Below are 9,050 nucleotides of genomic sequence, written 5' to 3'. Positions count from 1 at the left end.
AGGTCGAAGTCCAGGAAAGGATATAAATTATGTATACAGATAAACGTCTACAAGGTGGAAAGTCCAAATATATTGAACCGATCTGGGATTGGCTCTGGTAGTAGATTCAAGGAAGAGTTAATGTAGGAGGTGGCATTGGAATTAGGACTTAAACTTGAAGGGTTTGGACACTTTGGCCTCGCCACATAGGCCTAACCCATTTCCATCCCACTAGGCTTATCTGTGGTTCCTCCCAAGGGAGGAGACGTTCCTCTTCCTTTGACAAGTTGGTGCTACTATTTTCCTGTATCCTGGATCCCACCCACTTTTGTGTCTCCAGAGACTGTCTATCCATGTACATTCTTTCCCTAACATTATTTTTCCATTTATTTTAATATTTATTTATTAATGAGCACCTACTATTACAAGGCATGGGTACTAGGTGTAGGAATACTAGTAAGACACAGCCCTCAAATCTCTCATCTTCTATTTTCTGTTGAGAGGGCTAGTCATGCCCTTGGGCTATATTATCAGGTACAATATGTGCTACAATTGATACAGAGAGAACCATTTCCCTGGAGAAGAGCAAGTGTTCACGGACTTTTAAATAACATGAATAGGGCCTTCAAAGATCAATAGAATTTTAATAGTGCCTCGCACACACTACTACTCAGTAAATGTTTGTTGTATTGGCTTGGTGGAGATGAAGGGGAGGCATCTGAAGCTGAGAAAATACCTTGAACAAAAGAGAACGTGAATCTCCTGTGGCTGTGTGTAGGGTGCTTGGGGCAGTAATAGGATTAAAAGAAAAGTTGGAGCCAGATCATGGGGGATCATAAATGTTATGCTTAGATTTTTATTTATAGATTTTTTTATTCTATAGGTAGTTGGAAGCTATCAGAGGTTGGATAGAAATTTTAAATTTCCTCAGAGAATGTTTATGCCTATATCTTGTTCTTCTTTGGACCTCACAACATCCCTGTGACGTGGGTAAGGCAGATGAAGAAATTGAAGTCTAGAGGACCTCCCCTCTACCACTCGGTCTGTTAGGCCTTTGTATGTGTTTAGTCCTTCCTCCAGAGAGAAGAGAACTCCATCCCTCCATCTTGCTGCACTTTTAATTTCTATCCCAATTCTTCTTTTAAGGCTAAACCACTTGATCGACCAATTGATTTACATTGCTGACATTTTCTGTGAGTGACTTGCCCTCCAACCTCTCCTCTGTTCTGCTAGAACTGTTGTCTAGGCTCACCAGTGGTCTCTCTTCATGAATCATCCTACATATACTCACTGAGCTCATACAGTGCAATGCAAGGGTTGTGTTACAAAGATGAGTAAGACACCAGCTTGCCACAGAAGTTCTTTAATATGCTGGGAGGGAAACATCTACACAGATAATTAGAATATTATGTGATGAGTGTGGGATAGAGGTAATGGCAAGTTTTGCCTAGAGTATGCAGTGAAATATGAATAATAACTCACTGTTGAGAATTTTGTAGTACAGGCCCTGGCTGGGTAGCTCATTTGGTTAGAGCATCATCCTGATACACCAAGGTTGTGGGTTTGATCCCTGGTCAGGGCACACATATAACAATCAACCAATATATGCATAAATAAGTGGAACAACAAATTTTTATTTTTCTCTCTCTAAAATAAATCAATAAATAAACATAAAATTAAAATGAAAAACATTTTTGTAGTGCGAATGTACAATAATATATCTTCTGGCCATGTCTCCTCTTGAATTCTTAGGTGTTAATCACTGCATTCCTTGGACATGATCTTTTTCAGTGTTGACTACTCCCCTGCCTTCCATGCACTGAAACCAGTTGGCAGAGGGGAAGGAGTGGATAGGCTAGGGTCCAATGGGTGGAGCAAGATATTGCATGCAAGAAATATCTGGCCCGCACCTGAACCAGCTTAAGACTGACTTAGTGGCTCCTCCAGTCACTACATTGGTCAAAAGGAAGATAGGACATTGATTGTAAAAGCAAGCTGGCATTGCAGAGCAGTGGTTTCGAGTGGAGATTCGATAGGCATGCTCACCTCTGGAGGACTGCCTGACATGTGATGTCCAGGTGGTAATGGGGAGCCCCACACAGGGCAAAGGATACTGCCACCCCACTATTCTGGTACACGGTAGCCTGGAGGCAGCCCTGTGGTCAGACACAGTCTGGCAAGAGCCATGGCATAGACCCACACAGGTGGCTCAAGCCCAAAGGTCAGTAGTGGATTGTCAGCAGCCCAGAGTCCTGAACTCATCCTGTATCCAATGCAAATGGGAATCACCTCCAGATCAGCAAGTAAGTACCATTCCAGTGGCCTGGCCTTGTGCAGTGCCACAAAAGAAATACTATGCTGTCCAATAGAAGCAATTTGCTTGCCAGTTTGTCCTAGACAACCCATAGGCATGAGCCCTGAAAGCTTTTCAGAGCACCTGGTCAACCCACGCATGAGGTGCAGGGCTGGAGAGTATCCTGAAGAGAAGAAACAGACGGGGACAATCCCAACCACTGAAAGGAAACTTAGAAAGGAGGCCCTCATGCCAGATAGGCCACGTCTGCAGGTGCTTTAGTCAATATGCTCAGCTGAGAGCCCAGTCTTCCAGCCAAGGCTCCAGAAATGTAAGTGAAGACACCTTGTACTCTCTGTACTAGTCTATCCTCCTGCTAAATCCCACCAGGTGACCTCTGCAGACTCTATATGAAACAGAAGAATTGCTCAGCTAAACTTCTGCCTGAATTGCTATCCCACAAAATCAAGAGATATAGTAAGTGGATGATATTTTAAGCCACTGAATTGGGGGGTGGTTTGTTATGCAGCAATAGGTTCCCAACCTCAAAATGTTTAACATCTTCTAATTGGGGAGATGGGGTTCAGGGCTTATGAAGGGGTAACAATGCAAGAAAAAGTGTGAATGTGTAATGAGTATTAAAGACAATTAAATGCTGTTAGAATGCAGAAAAGGAAGAGAGCCCTTTGAATTTGGATAAGGGAAGACTTTCCAGAAGAGATGGGATTTCAGCAGGACCTTAAAATACAAGAAGGATTAAGACTTATGGAGAGGCAGGCACAGGGCATTCCTGGCAAGCAGAGAGGTTAAGTTGGGAAGGTGTAGGTGGTCCCAAGAGGCAGTCTATGTGGTTCCTCTTGGCTAGAGCAGGGGGTTCTGCTGTAGAGAAAGATGAAGCTGGAATGGTGAAGGAAAGTTATACTGCAGACAGGAAAAATGTTTGTCTCCATCTTGTGGCTTTGGGGACTGTCTAGAGGGTTTTGAGCCTCTAGTAATGGAGTCAAGACCATTTCAGGGAAATCACTATGATGACTTCATGCTCTCTCCTTATATCTGAACTTCAAGAGATGTCCCACAGTTCTACTGCTCCAGGATTTGACCAACCAATCCATTGTCAGCCTGTTTGTTCCCTTTATAGTCTGATAAACTTGGAACACATCCTTCTGAAGAGTCTTTTTGGTCTGTCCAATTTGATGAAACAACTCATATCTCTGAAACTACATTAATCTGTTGTGTCTCTCTGGCCATCTCAATTGAACTGAACAGACGATTCTGTTACCCCTTCTACCAAACCATGAGTGCTCCCAATACTCCCCCAGCCCTGGGCTCCACCCCCACATACCATCTGTTTCTCTTCCCTCCCGACCAGCCCCCCTGCACCTGTTGTCTATCCCGCATGTGCCAATGCCCAAGCACCACCTGGAATCATTGGTGCCAGCTGCAAATATGTCTCACTGCCTCTATGAAACTGTGAGAGCCTGTTGAAAGGTCCTTGTCACTCCTCAACCACTCCCTTCCCATTCCAATAATCCTCTTCAACATTGCCCAAAAGATCTTTCTAACAAAGAGATTTGATGTCATAAGCCTTTTGATAGCTCCCTGGTGCCTCAGACACACACTTGGCAGTCAAAGCTTCCTTACTGGCCACATCCCTGGTCATTTCCCCCATCCTAACTAGAGTCATTGCAGCTTTTCTCACAAGGCCTGTGTGTCCTCTGGCCTTTGCACGCACTGTTCCCTGTGCCTCAAACACCCTCCCCTCTGCCTTAAGCCTGATTAACTCCCACTCTTTGGATGTCTGGTTTTACCTCCCTTGGGGTACACCCCTGAAACCCAGGCTGGGTGAGAACTCCTCCCCCATGCTCCTCTGGCACATGGTGCTCCCTCTCATCTTTGCCACAGGTGTCTCAATTCTCTGTCCACTAACCTGAGGGCAGGAGGTATATCTTTCATTCTTGCATTTCCCTGGCATCCAACTCAGTGACTCTAGGTGCTGGTTAAATATCTGTTGACTTGAAATGGACTCCACTTAAAGAACTCACTCTCCTAAGTATTCTACCTCTCTGCCATTTCAGAAGCCCAGAATTATTTGAAAGTTGATTTTTAGGCAATTATAGACTGCCTGGTCAGCGGAGCCATTCCTGCGGAAAGAGCTGTCACTTGAAATCAGTGCAGAGTGCTAAAGAAAATGCCTTCTTTTTAAGCACTTTCACAACCGTTTCTCATTCTGTGCTCATAACCACCTGGTGGGAGGCAGGACAGGCTTCATCATCCCGGTTTCCTAGACAGACACGCTGAGCTTCGGAGAGGCAAACTTGCTTTCTGGCGCTGACCGCGGGAGAGGGGAAGTGGGTCCAGGCTGCAGTCACATGGCACCCTGCAGGTAGCTTCTGTGTCCTCCTTCCTGTAGACCCAAACAGGGCCTTGCCACAGATAAGTAAGACATCTCTGACGGCTTCCACTTTGAACAGCAACAAAACCCTAGTCACCCCACCGAAGCCAAAGAAACATAATCTCATTGCCTCTGGGTTTGCTCCCCAACCCCTTCGATTAAAGCTGAGCAGACAGAAAGGCTGACATTTCTGAACTCAGATGCTGCAATGAGCTGAGAAAAACAAGCATCTGTGGCCCCTGCCGGGACCCACCAGGTGGAGGGGATGTTGCCCCAGGTGCTGCAGGAGGTGGGGAGGGGTCTCCCAGGAAGCTGCCCTCCACAGAGAGTCCATCAGCAAATTGTCTCATGTAGCCATAACAGCCAGGAGCAAGGTGGGGGAGCAGGGTTTTGTCCAAAAAGAGCCAGTGTATTGTAAACATGATAAAAGGGGCTGGAAAGCCCCACTTATCACTGACTAATGTGTCCCCAGGTCATCGGGGAGTTGGACCCCCACCAGTAGCCCTGAGCAGGGAAAGAGAATTCCCAATTAACCCCATCTAACCCCATCAGCTGTGAGCAGCACCAGGGCAAAGGTCTGGTTCTCCCTCTTGCTAAGTGATTCCCATGTTCATTAGGCACTCAGAGGGCTCAGCACAGATTCTGGGAAGCCCTTTGCCAGGCTGCAGAAATGCCTCTGAGCCCCTGCTCCTCGGGGCCACATGGATCAGAGTGAGTGTGTGGGCATCCTTGGAAGGAGAGGAGGTCTGAGGAAGACAGAGTTAGCATGAGGCTGGGGCAGTTGCAAAGGGAAGAGGTGGTCTCCTGGTTAATCCTTGTGGAGGCTTGTAGGTCAGCACATGCAGCAATGAGTTGGCTTAATTTATACTTGAGGGACTGATTGAGAATTGGTCTCTCTGGGCTCTTAATTCTAATGATCTCATTCATTCCTTACAAGCCCCTTGTATGCAGGTATCTTCATTTATAGACGAGAAAACTGAGGCTCAGAGAAGTTAAGTAAAAGTGCCCAAGTTACACAGTGGGTAAGTGGCCAGCTGAGACCTGAACTCAGGTCTTGCTGACTCCCGAGCCTGGTATTTCAGCATCAGTTGGATCAGATGCACCAGATCAGTATTTAAGTGTGAAAACTTCTGAGGGAATTTTGGTCAAGTGAGTTCTACTTTCCTCTAAATATATTTCACCCCACCTCCAGGAAGCCTCCCTTGGTTGTCTGTGCCTTCTTCTTTTGGGCCCCCATGAACCTGGATCACTGAGGCATGGGTTAGTAGACAGAGTTCAGGATTTGATACATAGAGCCTGAGTTTGATTTTCTAATTTGGTCCTTTTGGCCAAATCAATTAATTGCTGAGCCTCAGTTTCTTTACCTCTTAGATGGGGACAATAAGATCCACTCTATGTATTTCACCATGTCGAAGGAGGATTAAATAAGAAGGGGAATGAAGGGCTTTGCACAGGATTTGAGTGTTAGTTATTGTCACAGTGATTCTCGGAGGACCTCCTGAGTGAGTTTCATGCCTTCAGTTTTGGTCCCCTGGTGCCCCTGCCTCTCCAGGCATATTGCCTTCAAATTCACCTGCCTAACAGACCACTTTATGCATGTCTTCCACTCAGGAACCACAATACTTGCTACTGCTTCCGCAGCATGGAACTCAGCTTTCCTGGACCGGCCCACCTCCTGCCCCCAAACCTACAGCCTCTGCTTGCTTGGCCAACCATGGGCTCGAGTTACAATCCTACTCTGGGAGTCCAAACGTACTGTGTATTCTCATACCTGTGGGCTTGTGCTGGCTCCTTGAAGTGATCTGTCCCTTTTTCCAAGCTGGCTCAGATCCCAACCCCTCCTCTGGCTGGATTCCTGACCACCCATCCTGTCGAAACCCCTCTATTCTTTTGTCTTTACCATTCCCTGTGCCTCAGCATTCACCTCCCGGGCATGTTGGCTTTCCATGTATAATCCATCTCTTCTGGGTTAGATCACAAGCTTCTTGAGGGCAAAGACCTTGTGTCTTTCAGTGAATTTGTTCAGCTGATCTAGACTGGAGAGGCAGTGGGCCTACGGGGATGTCCTCCGGAATCAATCCCTCTACATGGCAGAAAAGGGTATCTCACCCTGCCACGTGAGGCCCTGAAGCAGTGGTACTTTGAGGATCTGGCTTACTGGAGAACTCAATATGTAAATTGACATCCGCAAATTGACTGGAGGCATGGAAGGCCAGTGTGTATATGATGGGGGGGGGGGGTTGGGCGGGTGGCAACATTATGGGACCTGGCAAAGAGTGGCAACGTAAAAGCCCTTCCCTCTATTCTACAGCCCCATAGAACTTTCACTGAGCCAGCAGGAGCCCCTGTATCTCCACCATTCAATGAGTCCTCAAGGTTTCAGGTGTGTGGTGGGAGGCAGGCGTGTCGAGTAAGTTTTTCCCATGCCCTTGATTACCAAGGAACTGAGAACCAACCAGCCTGCTCATTCCCCCATGAAGAAACTGAGGTGCAAAGAGGGGATGTGATGTGCCACATCGCACAGAGTTCAAAGCCTAGCTGGGATTGGAACGACACGCCCGACTCCCAGCCCAGTGCGCAGCTCCCTGCCTCACACTGCCTCTTGGGTGACACACACAGCAATGCCCTGCGTACAGGGATTCTGGAAGCACAGGCCAGAAGCCAGAGCTCAGGAGCCACCCCTACATTCAGACTGCCTTCAATCTGCGAGGAGGTGAAGAAACCCACCCAGACTGAAAAGTCTCCAGGGAGGAATCCCTCAGCCTCTCCAAGTCTCCCAAATCTGCTGTGCCTTGGCGCATCCTATCTGGGTTTTTTTCTCTCTGAAATGAAGGTGCTGTCCCCCTGGCCCAAGCTAGACAGAAAGGATGACATTCGTGGTCTCAGGCTCTGCTGTCCAATGGGCTCGCCACTGGCCCCAATGGAGCCCTTGAAGTGTGGCTAGTGCAAATGGGCCTGGGCTGTAAGTGTAAGATATACACTGGCTTTCAAAAACACGTTTAAAAATATATAAAATATCCCACTACTTTTTTACATGGACTCCTGTTGAAATGATAATGTTATAAAAATGAGTTCACCTATCTCCTTCCCTTTTCTAAGCTGACTTTTAGAAATTTAAAATTAAACACGGGGCTTGTGTTTGCAGATGTGCTCTGTTTCTACGGGACGAGGCTGGTCTAGACTGTACCATGTGGCTGGCCTATGAGACGGCAGGCTCCCGAGGGCGGAGAGCTGACTTGGCCAGTACTTCCTCCACCCACTCACTCCTCCCAGCCTGAGATCCCCGACTGGCACATGCTGATGTGCAAAGTGGGTCCCCAAGTCTCCAGACTGAACTGCCCTTCCCTGTGGACTCCTCTGAGGCCCCTCGGATCCCGACTCTCAGAGTTGGGTATGAGGGTGATCGAGGCAGGCTTTCTGTTGAAGGCAAGTGGGCCCAGGACAAGAATGAGGCAAGCCAGGTACCGAGGGCACAGAATGTAAGGGGGCACTCATTCTCAGAAGGTGCGGAATGACCCTAGGAACTTCACCTGCCGTTCCCCCTGCTTCCAGCTCCAATATGGTTCCTTCGGTGGGACCAGGCAGGGGCCATATCTCCACAGAGGTTCACAGATGAACGTACCACAGTCCCAGGGTGGTCCTAAGAGCCCCTGCCTCCCACAGGCAAAAGCCCCACTCAACACCCACTGAGCCAGCCCCCAATAACCAGATCTGCTGCCAGGGCCTCCTTGCCCCACTTTCGGGCCTTCAGGAGACAAGCTGCATTAATGGCGATAATTTTGCAGCTTTGAAAGGGAAGCGCCCAAGAGCCTGAGGCACGGGGCTAGAGGAGCCCTGTGAGGAGAGGGCCAGACGGCAGGCACCCCTCAGAGGCCTCCATGCTGCTGCAGGCCATGGGCTAACGTGTCCCAACACTGACAGGCTTCCTTGCACAAGCCAGACCTCACAGAGTGAGGGGGGTGCACAAGGAGGGGGGACAAGGAGGCTCGGCAGGAGGGTCGGAGGCTCATCCATCAAGAACCATCAAACAGCAGGGCCACAGGCCTGTCTGAACATTGGGCTTTTTAAAGGGGACTTCTGCAAAACCTTAGCCTCCTAGAATCAAGCACATTCCATTGGTGGGGGATTAGGGGTCTGCAAGCCAGGCTGGGATGCCCCCCCAAGCCTGCTCACCCACAATGCTGGGGCTGCACTCCTCTACACTCCCCTCTCCCAACTGGAGCTGTGGTTAAGGGGCCTAGGGCAAGATAGAAATTGGTGGGGCCTGCTTTTAAGAAAATAGCATACAATTTGAGAAGCTATCTTTACTATCTTTTCTTTTTTTAAGTCAGGAGATCTGGGTTGCAATAGAAGTCTCCAAAGCCTTGTTTGTGCCAAGAGCTGGGG

This window comes from Desmodus rotundus, chromosome 9 (genome assembly GCF_022682495.2).
Source record: "Desmodus rotundus isolate HL8 chromosome 9, HLdesRot8A.1, whole genome shotgun sequence".
Taxonomy (NCBI): Eukaryota; Metazoa; Chordata; class Mammalia; order Chiroptera; family Phyllostomidae; genus Desmodus; species Desmodus rotundus.
Note: the sequence above shows the minus strand (reverse complement) of the source record.